At 38.9% G+C, this 16907-nt stretch overlaps 1 protein-coding gene and 1 long non-coding RNA gene across 6 annotated transcripts in view; one reads left to right on the top strand and one right to left on the bottom strand.

The window, feature by feature from the left end:
- The window catches only part of LOC111569979 (potassium voltage-gated channel subfamily KQT member 5-like), a 178200-nt gene that overhangs the window by 63303 nt on the left and 97990 nt on the right, over positions 1 to 16907 (bottom strand). The window lies entirely within an intron of this gene.
- On the top strand, positions 1099 to 11098 carry LOC129348652 (uncharacterized). Its single transcript, XR_008601271.1, has 3 exons — positions 1099 to 8911; positions 9525 to 9683; positions 10609 to 11098. It is a non-coding gene; the product is annotated as an uncharacterized LOC129348652 (long non-coding RNA).

Below are 16907 nucleotides of genomic sequence, written 5' to 3'. Positions count from 1 at the left end.
CAACTTATTTCCTCTCTGCAGCGAACCATGAGCCCGACTATTATTCAATTTCCTGAGATATCAAGTTAATCATGCTTGTTTGTGCAACATGATTTGCAAGAAACAAGCAGTGAAACTGCGGCTATTGGAAAACAAGCAACATCTGACCTTTTCCACACGCCGACTGTCGCTGCCTCCGCCAGGAAACCGTAGACTTCTATTTTATTTCATAAAATTTATTTCCATCACATAAATCTTCACGTCATCATCTGAAATACAAGCTCCAGAGTTACGGTGGCTGAACGATGAACATCTGTGTTTTATCATCTCAGATCTCCTCTAAATGTGGCTGGAAGAAGCTGGTCGACACACTGAGACTCTTTTTAAAGAGAGCAGCAATCGCCTCCTTCATGTTAATATGTCTGCACTTTAATAATTTAATATTTAGGCCCCTAATGTGGACAAAACTTTCCTTTCATGATGAAGTTCCTCGCATTTTAACACAACTTCACCTGTAAAATTTCAGTTCATTACTTTTCCATCAAACATTAGGGAATCTAAGGGAATTGGTCAGGGGGTAAAATATGTCACATTTTATAGATGAAGTTTAGTAGTTTCTCAGTGAGTGTAAAGTTCTAATCCTTAACATTTCAGTTCTGGTTGATTTGGCCAAGCTTTGAAGAGCTCATATTCTACTTTTTAGATATAATGTAACATTGCCAGATATTATATAGCTGTTTTCTATGTTTGTTTGCATGTTAAAGATCTGACAGCTTCTGAAGTCCAGACCATAGGACGTTATTCCCTCACAAAGAAAACTCTGCTCACTAGCTGCTTTAAACACTTTGTTTGAGGTTCAGGCTTCTCTTCTGTTACTAATCTACATCATCATGTAACAAATTTGCATAACTCCTACAGAGCAGCTAGTTTGGCCCTCAAACAAAGAAAGAGCCACCTCTAAGAATGTTACATCTTTAAACTCAGATTTCTGGGGTTACTAATAAATGTAGTCTTGCTGTCGCGGACCAATCAGACCAGACTCGGGGGCCTTAAAGAGACAGGAGCTAAAGTGGAGAGTTCACTGCTGACGTCTGACGTTACGGTGAGCGTATTGCGGCACTTCCTGTTGTAGCTTATACACTCCATCTAATTTAATATTCATTAAATCTGTGTGTAGCGGTAATATTTGAACCGTAACATACACTCGTTTTCATCAAGCACCTTCTCAGTACTTAATTCTAAGTTAATCTGTTATCTCAGTCCGCTAGCCTAGCACTTAGCTGTTAGCATGGCTTCTCCCTCTTCCTCTCTGTCTTATCTCTGTCCGCTAGCCTAGCACTTAGCTGTTAGCATGGCTTCTCCCTCTTCTTCTTTCCTGCTCAGTGTGTCACATGGTTAGTTACTCCTCTGCCTCCTTTAGTGATAACGATACCTGTAATAAATGCAGTCTCTTTGTAGCTTTGGAGGCGAGGCTCTCTGAATTGGAAGCGCGGCTCCGCACCATGGAAAACACCCCGCTAGCTGTTAGCCAGGCCCCCTTAGCCGGTGCGGACCGCAATAGCATAGCTGCTAGTGTAGCTTCTGCTAGCCGTCCCCTAGCAGCTCCCGAGCAGCGGGGAAGTCAGGGTAGCTGGGTGACAGTTCGTAAGAAACGTAGTCCTAAACTCAAGCCCGCTGCCCCGACCACAAACCGCTTCACGTTTCTAATCGTTTTTCCTCACTCAACGACACACCCGCTGAGAAACCAACTCTGATCATTGGCAGCGCCACAGTCAGAAACGTGAAGCTAGCGACACCAGCGACCATAGTAAAATGCCTCCCAGGGGCCAGAGCGGGCGACATAGAAGCAAATTTGAAACTGCTGGCTAAAGATAATCGTAAATACAGTCAGACTGTTATTCATGTCGGCGGTAATGACACCCGGTTACGCCAATCGGAGGTCACCAAAGTTAGTGTGGTATCGGTGTGTAACTTTGCCAAAACCATGTCGGACTCCGTAGTTTTCTCTGGACCCCTGCCTGATCTGACCAGCCATGATATGTTTAGCCGTATGTCATCGTTTCGCCGCTGGATGTCTACGTGGTGTACTGCAAACGACGTTGGCTTTATAGACAATTGGAGCTCTTTCTGGGGAAAACCTGGTCTGATTAGGAGAGACGGCATCCATCCCACTTTGGCTGGTGCAACTCTCATTTCTAGAAATATGGCTGATTTTATTAGAACTCCTAAAGCATGACAACCCAGAGTTCAGACCAGGACCTCTTCTGTCCCTCTCAACCCGCCCGGCCAGCAGGCAGATGGGTCCCCCCACATTAGAGCCAGGTTCTGCTCGAGGTTTTTTCCTTGTTAAAAGGGTGTTTTACTTGCCACTGTCGCCTTTTGGCTTGCTCTGGGGGTCAGGCATATGGGTTCTGTAAAGCGTCTCGAGACAATGTGACTGTAATTGGCGCTATATAAATAAAATTGAATTGAAATTGAATTGAAAGCAACAAAAAGTGCAAAATAACCAAACAAGTTTGAATGTCAGGCTCAAGAACAACTACTGCTGTTTATCGTGTAATGTGACTGCGGTATTTTGCATATTAGAGATTACAATCTGACAAAAACACTGTAAAATACAACTTTCCCTGACTATAATACATATTAAGGCTGCGACCACTGTTCCCTCTAAGCTGCGCGCGTGCGCAGTTGCGCACTGCTGACACGGTCTCCGCGCACAGAAAATCTGCGCTGTGCACAAAAAAAATAAAATCCAACCTAAATTGTAAATAAAATAAACACGTAACAATTCATTCTGTGCTATTTTTCAATGTGAGTCAGTGAGTGACCGGTGACTGGCTGCTGCAGCCAATGATGCGATTCACATACGTATTTACCATAGACTGTATATAATGGTATTTACGCAGCTAACACAATTTGACTGTAATTGGCGCTATATAAATAAAATTGAATTGAAAAAAAAATTGAATTCCACACAGAGGAGCTGCTGCAGTAATGTACAGTATCAGAAAAAGAACGTGTTTTTGGAACATTAAAGGATGTAAACATATTCTCGTAGACCCCCAAAATAAAACTATAAACCTGCGATTGTGCAGAATCTGGGCTCTTTAAATAATCCTGTTCAGCTTCATGGCATCGCAGCAGGCAGGAACTAAGCAGCTACTCTGACAAAAATACAACAGAAGGAGACAAGAAAAGCATCAACACTGCCACAAATAAGCTTCCTCTTCAAAGTGTCTTGGTCTGGCTGTCCTGGTCTCTCAGATTATGTCATATGTGGCTGCACTTGTTGTGCCAACACTTTGCTTTTGCACATTTCATGCAGTAGGCGTCTGCACTGTTTACTATGAATTAACTGGAGCATGTATATGCATGATATTTAGAACTAGTGTAGGAGCAAAGGACTCTGAAAATTCAACCTAATGATGTCAGACATTTAATCTGTTAATTATTTTGTACCATGTATGTGCTGTGAGGTGAACTGCTTTGCAGACACATTTCTTAGACTGTGCTGCACATTTTCTCGACCATGAACAAATATTGAAATTTTTTATTTATTTTTTTTTAAAGTTTTTGCACCTTTTAATTTATTTCTGACAACTCTTTTGGTCATTCTGTGTCTGTTTGTGGTAATTTTGCCTTTCATTGTGGTCCTTTGCTTCCATGTTGCAGCTTTTTGTGTTTTTATGTCGTTACTGCATCACTTTGTGGTCCTGTTGTGCCCTATTTTGTCATTTTGGGATCATTTTGCATCTGTTTGTGGTCTTTTGATTGACTTTATAGACAATCGGGGCCCACCAGGATTAAATTTAGTGTTTGCATGGCGCCTGTGTGAAAATGGTGGGTGTGTAGAGTGGGTCACTGTCCCCGACCCTGCAGGACAGAGCAGGACTGAGCTGTTCTGACCCCAGTCGGGCCCTCGCCGACATCCAGGGAACAGAATACGGAGGTCAGAATTTTCCACAGCAGCGAGGATGGTTATATCATCATACGCTCTGCTGCCGCTCCGTCGAGGCCTTGCAGGGCTGCCGGAGGTTCACAGCCAAGTAGAAAGTATCAGAAGTTTGAGGTTTGCTCTGTTGACAATTCCAAAGATTTGAATAATGTGGTTTTGATTGGAGGAAAACATCTAGTGACAAGCACTGTGGTGCTGTCAGCTGAAAAGCAAGCTCCTTGTCACCGGCACACCCACACCTCTCACACTAACAAGGTTTTCAGACTGAAAATTACAGAGTGACAATCAAATCCTTTCATCATCATGTTTCCATTCTGAATATATTTACTTTAAAAGCGGGTAGAGAACTAGTGATGGCGTCATTAAGCACTCAATGAAGTTCACTAATTATCCCCACAGACGGATGCTTGGGGCCGGCCTTGGTCTCCACGACGAACTGCTGCAAACCGGAGCATCTCACTTCCAGAAGTGATGGCTCTTAACCTTCCAAACAGCGGTGGCTTGAAATTAAACTGCCCTACACAAACACAAATACATCCTGGCAAACACAACACAGACATCTGTCCTTCCACCCACTTGGCCTCCACCTCCAACAGAAACAGAGACCCGGCATTACTGAACAAGTGCTGAGTGCTGCTCTCATTTGCATAATTTAATAGATTTTTTTTCCGAAAAATGAGTCACAAAACTAATCACTAATATCCACACACTATGCCAGTGTTTTATCAGCAGTCATCATTCTAAACCAGACCGGCAGAGGCACAGCACTGCTGTGCTCTTCTGAGTGATAAATGACTGTTAATATTTATTTATAGAAAGTCAATCAAAAGACCACAAACAGATGCAAAATGATCGTAAAGACACACAAAAAATGACCAAGGGACAAAATGTGGCCACAAAGAGGACTAAAAACTTTCACAACAGCATGCGAAACAGCCACAAAGACAAGAAAAATGACCACAAACAGACACAAAATGATAAACAGAGGATGGAAAATGACCAAAAGACACAAAAATTACCACAAAACACACACCTAAAGACCATAGCAAGATGCAAAATGATTACACAGAGGATTAGAATTAATACACAAGCGTGCAAAACAGCCACAGAGGCAAGCAAATGACTACAAATAGACACAAAATGACCAGTAGAAGACACAAAATACCCAGAAAGAGATGAAAAATGATCACAAACTAAAAATAGTACCAGAACAAGCAAAACCACCATAGTGACGCACAAAATGACAAAAAAGACACACAACAGAACAAAAAATGCACAGTGACAATAAAAAGGCACCAAATGACAACAAGGAGAATTATAATTAACACAACCTCATGCAAAAACAGTTGGAAAAATAAGCAAATGACCACAATGAAACAACAAAATGACCAGCAACAGGCACAAAATGACCAAGAGATGACACAGATGACCACAAAGAGATGCAATATGATCATAGGGGCACATAAAAATGACCACAAAATGAAAGAAAAAGACAACACAAAGAGGACTAAAATGATCAAAACAGCATGCAAGACAGCTACCAAAATAAACAAAATCGTCTAAAGAGGATGCAGAAGGACCTTAAAGTAAAGCACATAAGGACACATAAAAATGACCACATCATGCAAAATAGCCACAAAAAGACACTGATCTGATGTTCTCTTAAATCTGTCTGCTTTGTTTTCAAGTAAAATGCACAGATTGTTCATATTTTCTTCACTTTTATTTCTCATAAACCTACAGAAGCTATAAACTTCATCCACAAAGACATCTTCAACTGATGGCAAACACTAAGAATGGACATATTTTTTACTTTCCTTTTTGAATAAACATGGAAACAGGAGAAGTGTGTTAGTCTCAGTAACTTTTTGAGGAGAGAAGGATACAACATGAAACTTAAACCCAATGAAGGAAGTTAAGGTGCTCAGATCTGTCAGAGCTTCAGAAGTCTGTCTCTCTTATTAGAGCTTTTGAGTGCAGACAGCAGCAGTGTGTCAAATCCTGTTTCCCCAACATCTCACAGAGACAAACAAACCAATAACAGCAAAGTTTCAGTTTGGAATTTCATCAAGTTAACTAACTCTGCAACTAAGTGATTAGTTAAAAACCAGGTACCATGCCAGTCCAACAAGATTTTCTCTTCGTTTCAGCTCTAACATTCACTGTGTAATAGGTCAAAAACATGTGAAGAAGCATTAACACATGAGAGTTGGACACATAAATTTGTAAAACCACTGACAAGACAGTTTAAACTCTGGATCAGATGTGCTACATAATGTATATCAGAAATTGCAGCATTTGCAATTTACTAGGCTCTAAGTCATCCATTAAATTTCACTGGAATATGCAAGGAAATGTTTTACTGAAGAGCCCTACAGAGGTCGCACCAGTTAGCTCCATTTGTTGCCTTCTCACACATTTTTAAACTTAATTTGAGGTATTTATTTATATGCAATTAGAAGAAACTTGCAGCTCTACACAAAATGACCACGGAAAGATACAAAACTACTACAAAGATGCACAAAACAGGTGCAAAAATAGAACTGACAACAAGGTGACACAAAACAGCCTCCACAGCCTGCATTTTAAACTGTCTAAACTCACTTTAATACAAAAAGACACAAAAGGATGACAAAAAGAGTTATAATTAACACAACAGCATGCAAAAACAGTTAAAAAGATGAAGAAATGATCACAAAGAAAGGTTATCTGTTTTTTGTCAGAAGAAGCTCAGTGTCATCTGAAGCTGTCCGTGGTCCTGAAACTAAACCTGCAGTTGCTTATTTATTAATCAAATCATTACATTTCTCTCAATAATATTGTAAAGTCTTGATCTTAACATTTAAAGGTCACTGAAGTCATCATTTGTACTTATTTCTTCTTTTAGTGCTATAAATTTGTAATGTTAGTATTTTAGTTGGATTGGAAAGCACTTCTGTTGTTCTAAACTGTGTACATAAAAGTGACCTGACTGAATGTATTTTTCTTTCTTTTCCAGCTGATCCTAAACTACTAATTTGTCATTTTATGTTATTTTTTTCTGTGTTGCTGCGTGTTTCCATGTTGTGTGACAGCAGAAATCCATCAAAACCACAAGACGAACTGGGAAGCCTTAAATTCATAATAAAAAGCAGATGCTGCAAACTTGTCTGAGAGGAAACAGGCAGAAAAGACGAAAAATAGATGATGCTGCTGAGTTGCATCATGATAAGCATAGGATGCAAAATAACATTTCTGTTTGAAAATGAGCAGATTTTTTGTTAGGCAACAGAAATCAGCTCACTTTCTGACAGAAACACTTCAAAAGGTTCCAGTTGGAGTGAAGCCTCAAAATAAAAGCACTCCAGTGATGACGAAGCCATGTTTCTAACGGATAGTGAGCTGAATGCCTTCCTTTGGAGCTTTTCAGGGGTTATTCAAGACCCCATGTAAGTGGATGGATGGATGGATGGATGGATAGATGGATGGATGGATGGATGGATGGATGGATGGACGAATGGATGGATGGATGATGGATGGATGGATAGATGAATGGATGGATGATGGATGGACGGACAGATGGGATGGATGAATGGATGGATGGATGGATGATGGATGGATGGATAGATGGATGGATGATGGATGGACGGACGGACGGATGGGATGGGATGGATGAATGGATGAATGGATGATAGATGAATGGATGGATGGATGGATGGATGGACGGACGGGATGGGATGGATGAATGGATGAATGGATGATAGATGAATGGATGGATGGATGGATGGATAGATGAATGGATGGATGGAATGGACGAATGGACGAATGGACGGATGGAATGGACAAATGGATGGATGGATGGATGGATGGATGGATGATGGATGAATGAATGGATGGAATGGATGGATGGATGGATGGATGGATGGACAGACAGAGGGACAAATTATTAAAGAGGGACTTCAGCAGTTTAATATTGCACCTGACTAAATTTTCAAGTCACAGTTTTTTATACATTTAATTTATCTCCACCTCTACACCTCTATCTCTACCCCTCTACCTCTTCCCCTCTACCTCCATCCCTCTATCTCTACCTCTCTACCTCTTCTGTCCCTCTCAACCCGCCCGGCCAGCAGGCAGATGGGTCCCCCCACATTAGAGCCAGGTTCTGCTCGAGGTTTTTTCCCTGTTAAAAGGGTGTTTTCCTTGCCACTGTCGCCTTTTGGCTTACTCTGGGGGTCAGGCATATGGGTTCTGTAAAGCGTCTCGAGACAATGTGACTGTAATTGGCGCTATATAAATAAAATTGAATTGAAATTGAATTGAAAGCAACAAAAAGTGCAAAATAACCAAACAAGTTTGAATGTCAGGCTCAAGAACAACTACTGCTGTTTATCGTGTAATGTGACTGCGGTATTTTGCATATTAGAGATTACAATCTGACAAAAACACTATAAAATACAACTTTCCCTGACTATAATACATATTAAGGCTGCGACCACTGTTCCCTCTAAGCTGCGCGCGTGCGCAGTTGCGCACTGCTGACACGGTCTCCGCGCACAGAAAATCTGCGCTGTGCACAAAAAAAATAAAATCCAACCTAAATTGTAAATAAAATAAACACGTAACAATTCATTCTGTGCTATTTTTCAGTGTGAGTCAGTGAGTGACCGGTGACTGGCTGCTGCAGCCAATGATGCGATTCACATACGTATTTACCATAGACTGTATATAATGGTATTTACGCAGCTAATCAACGTCATTGACAGGCGTCCTTATGTGCAGCCATCGTTGTTGTCATAGATATGAATGAGTAGATAAGACACGCCCCTTTGAGCTGCGGCTACAGCGAGGCTAAGCTAGTGGGGGGAAAGTTTCAGTGCATTCCGTTGATGTAGACGGTGTGAAAACGGAAACAAGTATGCCGGCTCACTGTGCTGCATACAATTACACACTGCGTCGTACGATTGAGACAAGGAAACTTGGAATGACTTTTCATAGGTAAGAATAGTTTTTGGCTCTTTTTTCATTATGAAATCTTGTTGAGAGCTTCCAGTCTATGAGAGCTAACTAGTTAGCCACTAGCAAAACACTAAGGCGAGCTAGCAGCTTGACAATCAAATACCAGACGATTAATAGTAGCTGTAGTATAGTTGTACAAGCAGTAGTAGTAACACTAAAAGTACAAGCAGTAGTAGTATAAATAACTGTTAGAGTCGTAGAAGTAGTATCAGCATTTGTAATAGTATTACAAATTGTAGTAGCAGTGCCAGTATCAGCAGCAGTAGTGTACTACTACTAGTAGTAGTCGCATTGCTATTACTACCACCAATACTACCAATAGTAGTTATAAAGCCTAACTTATGTATATCCAGATTACAATCTATGTTCTTCCTCCAAACCCATTTTATGATTGGGATTACAGGCAGTTCTTTAGGACTGCTCTCAAATAATTGAAATGTTACTAAACAAGGTTATATTAAATTTAATAGCTCTGGTCTCCAGTATATTGGCGAATTCGGTTCTTTGTACTTAATTTATTAGCATGATTTCTTTTTAATATGTTGTGTACAGACTTATATACTTCTCTGTCTACTTTTCTTACTCCATGTAGGTTTCCCAGAGACTATGGGTTGAGGAGGAATTGGAAGTTTGTCAGCTTAGACCTGGTGTCATTCCATCAGTGTTAAACTTCCCGGCTCATCTTGGAAGAGTACGTGCCAGAAAGACCACGACCAAGCAGCCTTGAGATCTTAGGCAGCGTCTCCCTGAGGTGGGTGTCGACAGTGTTCACGGTCAGGTCTGTGGTAATCCCGTCAAAAAACAACAAAACAAAAAAAAAATCTAGATTATAAATCAACATGTAACCAAAGCACTCTGTGTATAACGCCATAGTATAGGATGTAGTTCAGAAAATGTCAAAGTATAGTATACTCAAGACTAACATAGTATGGCCTGTAGTTCATAGTACAGCATGTTGGCAAGAAAAAAAAAAAAAAACATAGACTATTATGTGGTTCAAAAAGCGCAAAATGATAGGATGTTGCCTAAAATTGTCATGTATGATATGTGGTTCAAAAAATGTCATAGTGCAATATATTGTCAAAATAGTATGTAATTCAAGAAAACAGAGTATAATATGTCATCTAAAAAATGCCATAGAATAATAATTTCATTGCACAAGTAAAAGTATAGTAACTTTTAAAATTGTTCGAATTCTTATATGTTGCTAAAAAAACAAACAAAAAAAAGTCACAGAAATATGTCAATTAAAAAAACCTGTAGTATAGCGTGTCGCCCAACAAACATCATAGTATAGCATGTGGCTCTAAAAACGTCACAGTTTAGCCTTTAGTCCACAGCTGTCAGTAGGTGAGGAGCAACACAAAAACAGTCCAAACGCTGGTTTCCAGAGGGTTAGACGAGAATTTATTTGAAAGAGTAAGTTTACAACAACACAACATGTGAGGGGGTTAAAAACAAATGGGTGTTAGTAAAATAAAAATAAATCAACAGAACTAAAAGTGAACTTCATGTTGACATTGATGGACATTCCAACCAGGAACAAAGTAAAAGATAATCAATACGAAAAAAAACCTCTTCCTGTTCACCTCTTAAAACCCAAAAACACACCGCAGTAGCACCCTAAACTAAAACTACCAGTGGGTTCTCTGTTTTCCTTTCTGAACAATTCAAAGGTCCTTCTCTATCTCCCCACACATCCACCAACCACTGGAACACATCTCCAAAGTTCTGCCGGGCCAGCTCAGCTTCCCCTCAGAAGAAGTGCCACCAGATGAAGGAGCCTTTTGAGAGGCAGCTGGCATCGTGATTGGACTGTACTTTGGTCTGTTCCAATCCAGCTTCAGCTCCAGAGACGGAAGGCGGGACGACTCAACGGAGGCCGGGTGGACGAAGGCATGCAGCTGAGTACGATCCAGAAAACAACAGAGGAGGAGTGCAGGGCCAGAACAACCAGAGTAGCATCGTATGTCTCTTAGAAAACATCATAGTAGAGCCTTTGGCATGAAAAAATGCCATCATATACATCATATATTATACAAATAACAAGTCAAAGGAAAGAGACATACATTGTAGAATTGTAGTAATTGTGGGCTGACTGATTTACTGATTATCAGTATTATATTTTTTACTGATTTACGATAATAAATACATTTAAAAATGGTGCTACTTTGGCTCTGAACCTTTATCTATCTGTGGTCGCTCTGTCTTCTGGAGTGATTTGATTGGTTATACGTAACGAATAAAACTCCTTTAACTAAACATCTGTAAACAAAACAAAAACGTATCAACAAAGTTTTCTGTTAGAGTTTGTGTTCTTCTAAGTTTAACTCCAAGATTTTAAATACTTTCATTTACTGCAAATGAATATCTACTCCAAATCTCTCACTAATAATCATTATCAGCCTTAAAAACCCACAAAACACCCCTCTATACTCGACCACACTTAGTACAGTCCGGTTCCCCTTCTATAAATCTGCTTGGAATCTTCCACTTCCTGTTTGTCAAAGTGGCCTTCTACCTGGACAGGTTTTGTTGGAGCTCATGCAACAAACATTTTGGGTAACTGCACTTTAATATGGATGGATGACACTGAATTAGAGTCTGTTTTAATGAGACTGAGTTAAGATGTGTAGCTCTGTCATTAAATAGTAAATTATTTCTCAGAATTCACAGAGAAAAGTCTGAAATGTTTGCTAGGTTAGTGTCCCACATGTTCTTTGGCTCAGCTAAAGCTAACTCTCTCCAACTTCTGGATCTCTTGAGTTGCTTGTTGTTAAATTATCTTGCTGGAGGTGCTGAAGCTCAAAAAGTCTGAGATGTTTGTTCAAAATAAGCTCATTTTCAAGTCTTATCTGAACTGTCCTCTTTTGTTTGAACTTTCCCTAAACTTAGGAGTTAATGACAGAGCAGCACATCCAGACTCAGTCTCATTTATGTAGAGATTAAACTTCAGTGTCATTCATTGATGTTAAAGTGCAGTTTTTCAAATGTTTGTTGCACATGCTCCTGACCAAACCAGTCCAGGTGGAAGACGATGTGAAGAGAAAGCTCCAGAGGATGAATATCACACATTTACGTTGGAAATAAATGTCCTATAATTAGACATTGTCATGCAAAAGTTGGATTTCCCTTTAATGATGTTCAAATCTTTGTTGAGTGTTTTGTTGATGTTGGTTTTTAAATGTTTTTTGACACTCGGCCCCAAAGATTAAAACCTTCTACGGCTCACAAGCTTCAACAATTCACACATTATAACTACCTTTCTGACTAAACTAAGATAAAAAGTGAAAAACTGCCTGATTCCTGCATCATGAATGTAAATCTTTTTGGTTTTTATGACGGTAAACTGAATATATTTGGGTTTGACATTTTTTGAACCAAAACAAGAAATGAATTACTGGAGAAAACGACAGATTAATGGACAAAGAAAATGTGTTTTCTAACATATATGGCTATTACTCCAACATTACAAGATACATGAAATTTTAATTCAATTTTATTTATATAATGCCAATTACAGGTCAAATTATCTCAAGATGCTTTATTCTTATATTTTTTAGTCATATTTAAAATATGACAAAGTAAGAAATGTAAACCTCTTAAATAATCCAATTTATTATTTAGTTTTTAAGAGATTAATTGACAATTCAAACTTTCTCCACTAAAACTAATAAACATGAGGTCAAATAGAAGGAACAGTTTTAAATACTGCAGTCCCACGACGACAAGAATAAAGTTTCTCAACAAAACCTAAATCTGCTGGTGGATTCCATGAAAGTCCTAATAAAGGATAATAAAGTGTGATACTAAAGGTTTGTGGTGTTAAAAATCTCAAAGTAAAGATATCAAGTTGAACATCTGGATGGAGGTTGATAAAAGTTGACCTCCCTTCATTTCTCTGGAACCGACTCCATGGATTTTATGGAAGGTGGTTAAAGACCTGCTCTTCTAGTGGTCTTCCTTCTAGTTGCTCTAAAAAGTCAGTCCATCCTGGCCGACTTCAACACCTCTTCATGACAACTTGTTCTGCCTCCGACCTGGTGGAAACTACAGCAACTCGGGAAAACCCGTGGAGACTCGAAGAACTCGTGGAGACTCGAGGAACTCGTGGAGACTCGAAGAACTCGTCGGGCGGGGGAAGGTGTGGTGGGTGGTGGGGGGAGGTGGGGGAGTAGAGGGGGGAGGCCACCACCCACCTCCCCGCCTACTCTCCGCCCTGACTCCACCCAGACTCCGCCTTGGCTCCACCCATGTGGTGACTTCAGAAACTACGATGCCAAAGGGACGACGAATTTATTTCTTTTTATCTGATCTGTAGCTCAGTGAGTTAAGGATTTGCCTGTGGAGCTGCAGGTCGCTGGTTCAAGACCAGACCCTTCTTAAATTTTATCAAAATCTTGACAAAGACAAAGAAAGAAAAAGGCCGCTGGCGGGTCTTGAACCTGCGACCTTCCACTCTGCAGTCTCTCTTCTTATCCCCCTGAGCTATTCGCTCAGATACTAATTCTTCTTTTTTTTGCGCATTTATCATCTATTTTTTCTCGTTTTCGAGTTTTTTTTTAACTCGAGTCTCGACTCGACCGTTTTTCTCAGGAGGTTGGACTTCAGCCTTTGTTCTGGAGGGTTGAACCTTCAGTTCCAAGACTTTCCAAAGCCTCCACACCTCCCGAGTCCTCAGGACCTGAGCTTTCACACAGTCTGAGGGCTGAAATTTTCTAAGTCCCACAGTAGTTCTCTGTTAGACTGAACTTTCAGACAGTCCAAGGACTGATATCTTCTAAGTTCCTGAGTAGTTCTCTGTTAGTTTGAACCTTCAGACAGTCTGAGGACTGAAGTTTTGAAAGTTTCTCAGTAGTCCTCTGTCAGTTTGAACCTTTAGACAGTCTGAGCACTGAAAACCTAAAAGTTCTTGAGTAGTTCTCTGTTAGTTTGAACCTTCAGACAGTCTGAGGACTGAAGTTTTAAAAGTTTCTCAGTACTTCTCTGTTAGTTTGAACTTTCTGGTTAACAGAAGCCTTAAAACTTGTGACCATGAGTCTTGATTTCACATTTAGACCATTGATCTGAGTTCTTCTCAGACCTTCACCTGTGGGTTTTTTAGAAATCCTGAACAAACTTTGATTCTCTTCACTGAACAGTAAAGTTTGTGGAGATCAGAAGGTAACATTAGTTTGATCAATGCCTTCAACTACTAGTAGACTTTATCCTGAAAGCAGTTTTCTTAAACGAGGTCTTAGTAAATCTGTCCACAATCAAACCAAGAACATAGAAAGAGGAAATGTTTGAAGAAACAACTTGATGTTTTCATTTCAGACTAGAAAACACTTTAAGGCCTTGATCTGTTTTTGCTCTTTTGATCATTTTATTGTTTCTTCTGTTTAATTTGATCTTCTAAAGTTTAACTGGTGCCCTTTCAAATGTTTTATCTTTAGTTTGATTCTTCTTAAATGTTTAGTTTTGCTCTTTTCTCACCTTCTGTTCTAATGTCTGATCTGATTTCGAAATGTTTTGTCTTTTTTAATGTTTAATTGTTGTTTTTTTCAAATGTTTTATCGGCTTGTTTGAAAAATTTCCTTTTCTTTCCCAGTGTTTAATTTTTCGATTAAATCTTTGTTAAGGTTTTTCTTTTTAAATGCTTCATTGTATTTTCTGTTTAATTCCTAAAGTTTTATTGTCTTTAAGATTTAATTTTCTAATTAAACATTTAATTTTTTAATTAAATGTTTTGATTTTTAAAGGTTTAATAATCTAATTAAATGTTTTCTATTTTTCTAAATGTGTAATATTCTTGTTTAATTGTATTTTTTAAATGTTTAATTATCTAAAATATTTCATCTTTAATGTTTAGTATTTTTGTTTAACTTCATAATTACATTTTGTATCTTCCGTTTAATTATCTAATTAAATATTTTTTCTGTTTAATATAATTTAATTGTATTTAATGTTTAATTTTCTTTTTAAAAGTTTTATTGTATTAAATGTTTTTTTTTCCTTTGATTTAATTACATTTTTACTGTAGTTTATTTCTTTAATCTTTTTTTTCTGTCAAGATTTTAACCCCAACCTTAAAAATGAAACAAACCCTTAAATCACAATGAAAATAGTTCTGTTGTCACAATCATGAGTTAGTCAATTATTCAGTTTATCAATTCAACTTTATTTGTTTAGCACCTTTCAGACAGATGACAAAACTAAACAAGCAAAGAGAAAAAACTATGCTAAAACTATGATTAAAGCTCAAAAACAAACAAAAAAAAGATTTAACATCGTAATAAAATATGTTGTGTCCAGGGGATGGAGGGAGTTTATTGAAGTCTTCTTGGGGTCACATGGGAAATCATTTAAAATATAAACTTGATTTTCAGTCTAAGGAAACTGGAAACTGCAGAGCGACAGAAGAACCAACAATATCTCCCGTTTTCTCCTTTAATGAGTCGACTCTTCTTGTGCTTTCAGACCAAAGAACTACAGACTCTTCACAACCTGCTCAAACTCTTGGTACAGGACCTCACCACACGGGTCAAGAAGGTTTCCATCTCATTTCTACTCTGAAGATCACCTTCTCCTGCTCAAACTGCTGACAAATGTTTCTTCTGCTCTAAAGTCTGGTCTCCAGAACTTCCTAAAAACTCTCAAAGTCTCTTCTGCTGCAGGTTGGTTTGTAGAACTGTTCCAGAAAACCTCACTAAACCACATGGAGGGGCCTCAAGATAGTCATCCAAATGAAACCCTACAAAAACCAAACTAACACAACCCAAACACTAAAGTCTCCTGCAGCCTACCAGAGAACCTCTGAGAACAGAGAATCAGGACAGGAACTCTTACCTTCTGGACAACCAACGTTGGTTCTCAAACAAGAATACAGAATGTGTCTGACCAAAAACCTCTAAAGACTCACTACAGCCAAGATAAAGACACAACTCAGCTGCAGCAAATCCACTAATCACTGCACACATTAGCACCCTGTGCTAACTGTGGCTAAAGAACCACATTTACCAAGACAACTAACCGGTACAAAGCCCTAAAACACACCAAGAAACACATTAAAGATGATTTTACTGCTGGAAGCTGCAAGCCAACGCCTAAAGAACAAACTACAGCAACAGAACCAAACCCGGTTCACTGGTGAAGAGAAACAGAGGAAATGTTTGTCTGCAGCCACATGAAGCAGGAAGACAATGAGCTGCTCAGGTGTTCCTGATAACACCAAGCAGCCACCTGGACAGCCAATAGGAACACAGCCACCTGGACAGCCAATAGGAACACAGCTTACTGGAAGTCCAGAGGGCTGGCTTAGTGCAGGAAATTTAATTTAAAGTTGAAGCAGAAAGTTAACAAAGAAAGTTGAAAACCACCTTCTGATCCCTGAAATCTCTGAGTTTTCACACAAAGAACACCTGAACATGTCAAACTGGTTCCATAGTAGAACCATCATTGTAAAAACGTCATAGTATGGTGTGTTGCTCAAAAAACATTAGGACCTGGCTGTCAGGGGACAAACATGTAAGAAACATGAGAACAGAGAGAACCCAACCAGTAGGTCACAGTTTATCATCCCCCAGTCATCTCCTGAAGTCCATATGGTGAGAGACATCAGTATCTGGTTGTTAATTTACCAGAGGATGCTTATAATCATGCTGATGTGGTCTGTACTCTACAGTATTTTAGTGACTCAATAAATGCCTAAGTTGTTTTCTTAAAATGCTTTTTAGTTTTTAATGAACATTTAACAGCCTATATGTAATCAATAAATGACCTTTGCCTATCTTACGAAAAACTCACTCAGAACTCTGATATGTTAACAGTACTAAATAAATCAATAAATAGATGCATACACACAAAAATAAGTTAATACATTAACTGTGTTAAGATAAGATTTAGATTTTTAAAAAAGTTGTTTATGTTTTTGCAGAATCCAGTATTACTCACTGGTTGGTCATTACATTTTATTAGTTTGATTTCACTGTTTAAA

Source organism: Amphiprion ocellaris, chromosome 4 (genome assembly GCF_022539595.1).
Source record: "Amphiprion ocellaris isolate individual 3 ecotype Okinawa chromosome 4, ASM2253959v1, whole genome shotgun sequence".
Classification (NCBI taxonomy): domain Eukaryota; kingdom Metazoa; phylum Chordata; class Actinopteri; family Pomacentridae; genus Amphiprion; species Amphiprion ocellaris.
Note: the sequence above shows the minus strand (reverse complement) of the source record. Positions and strands in the feature narration are given on the sequence as shown.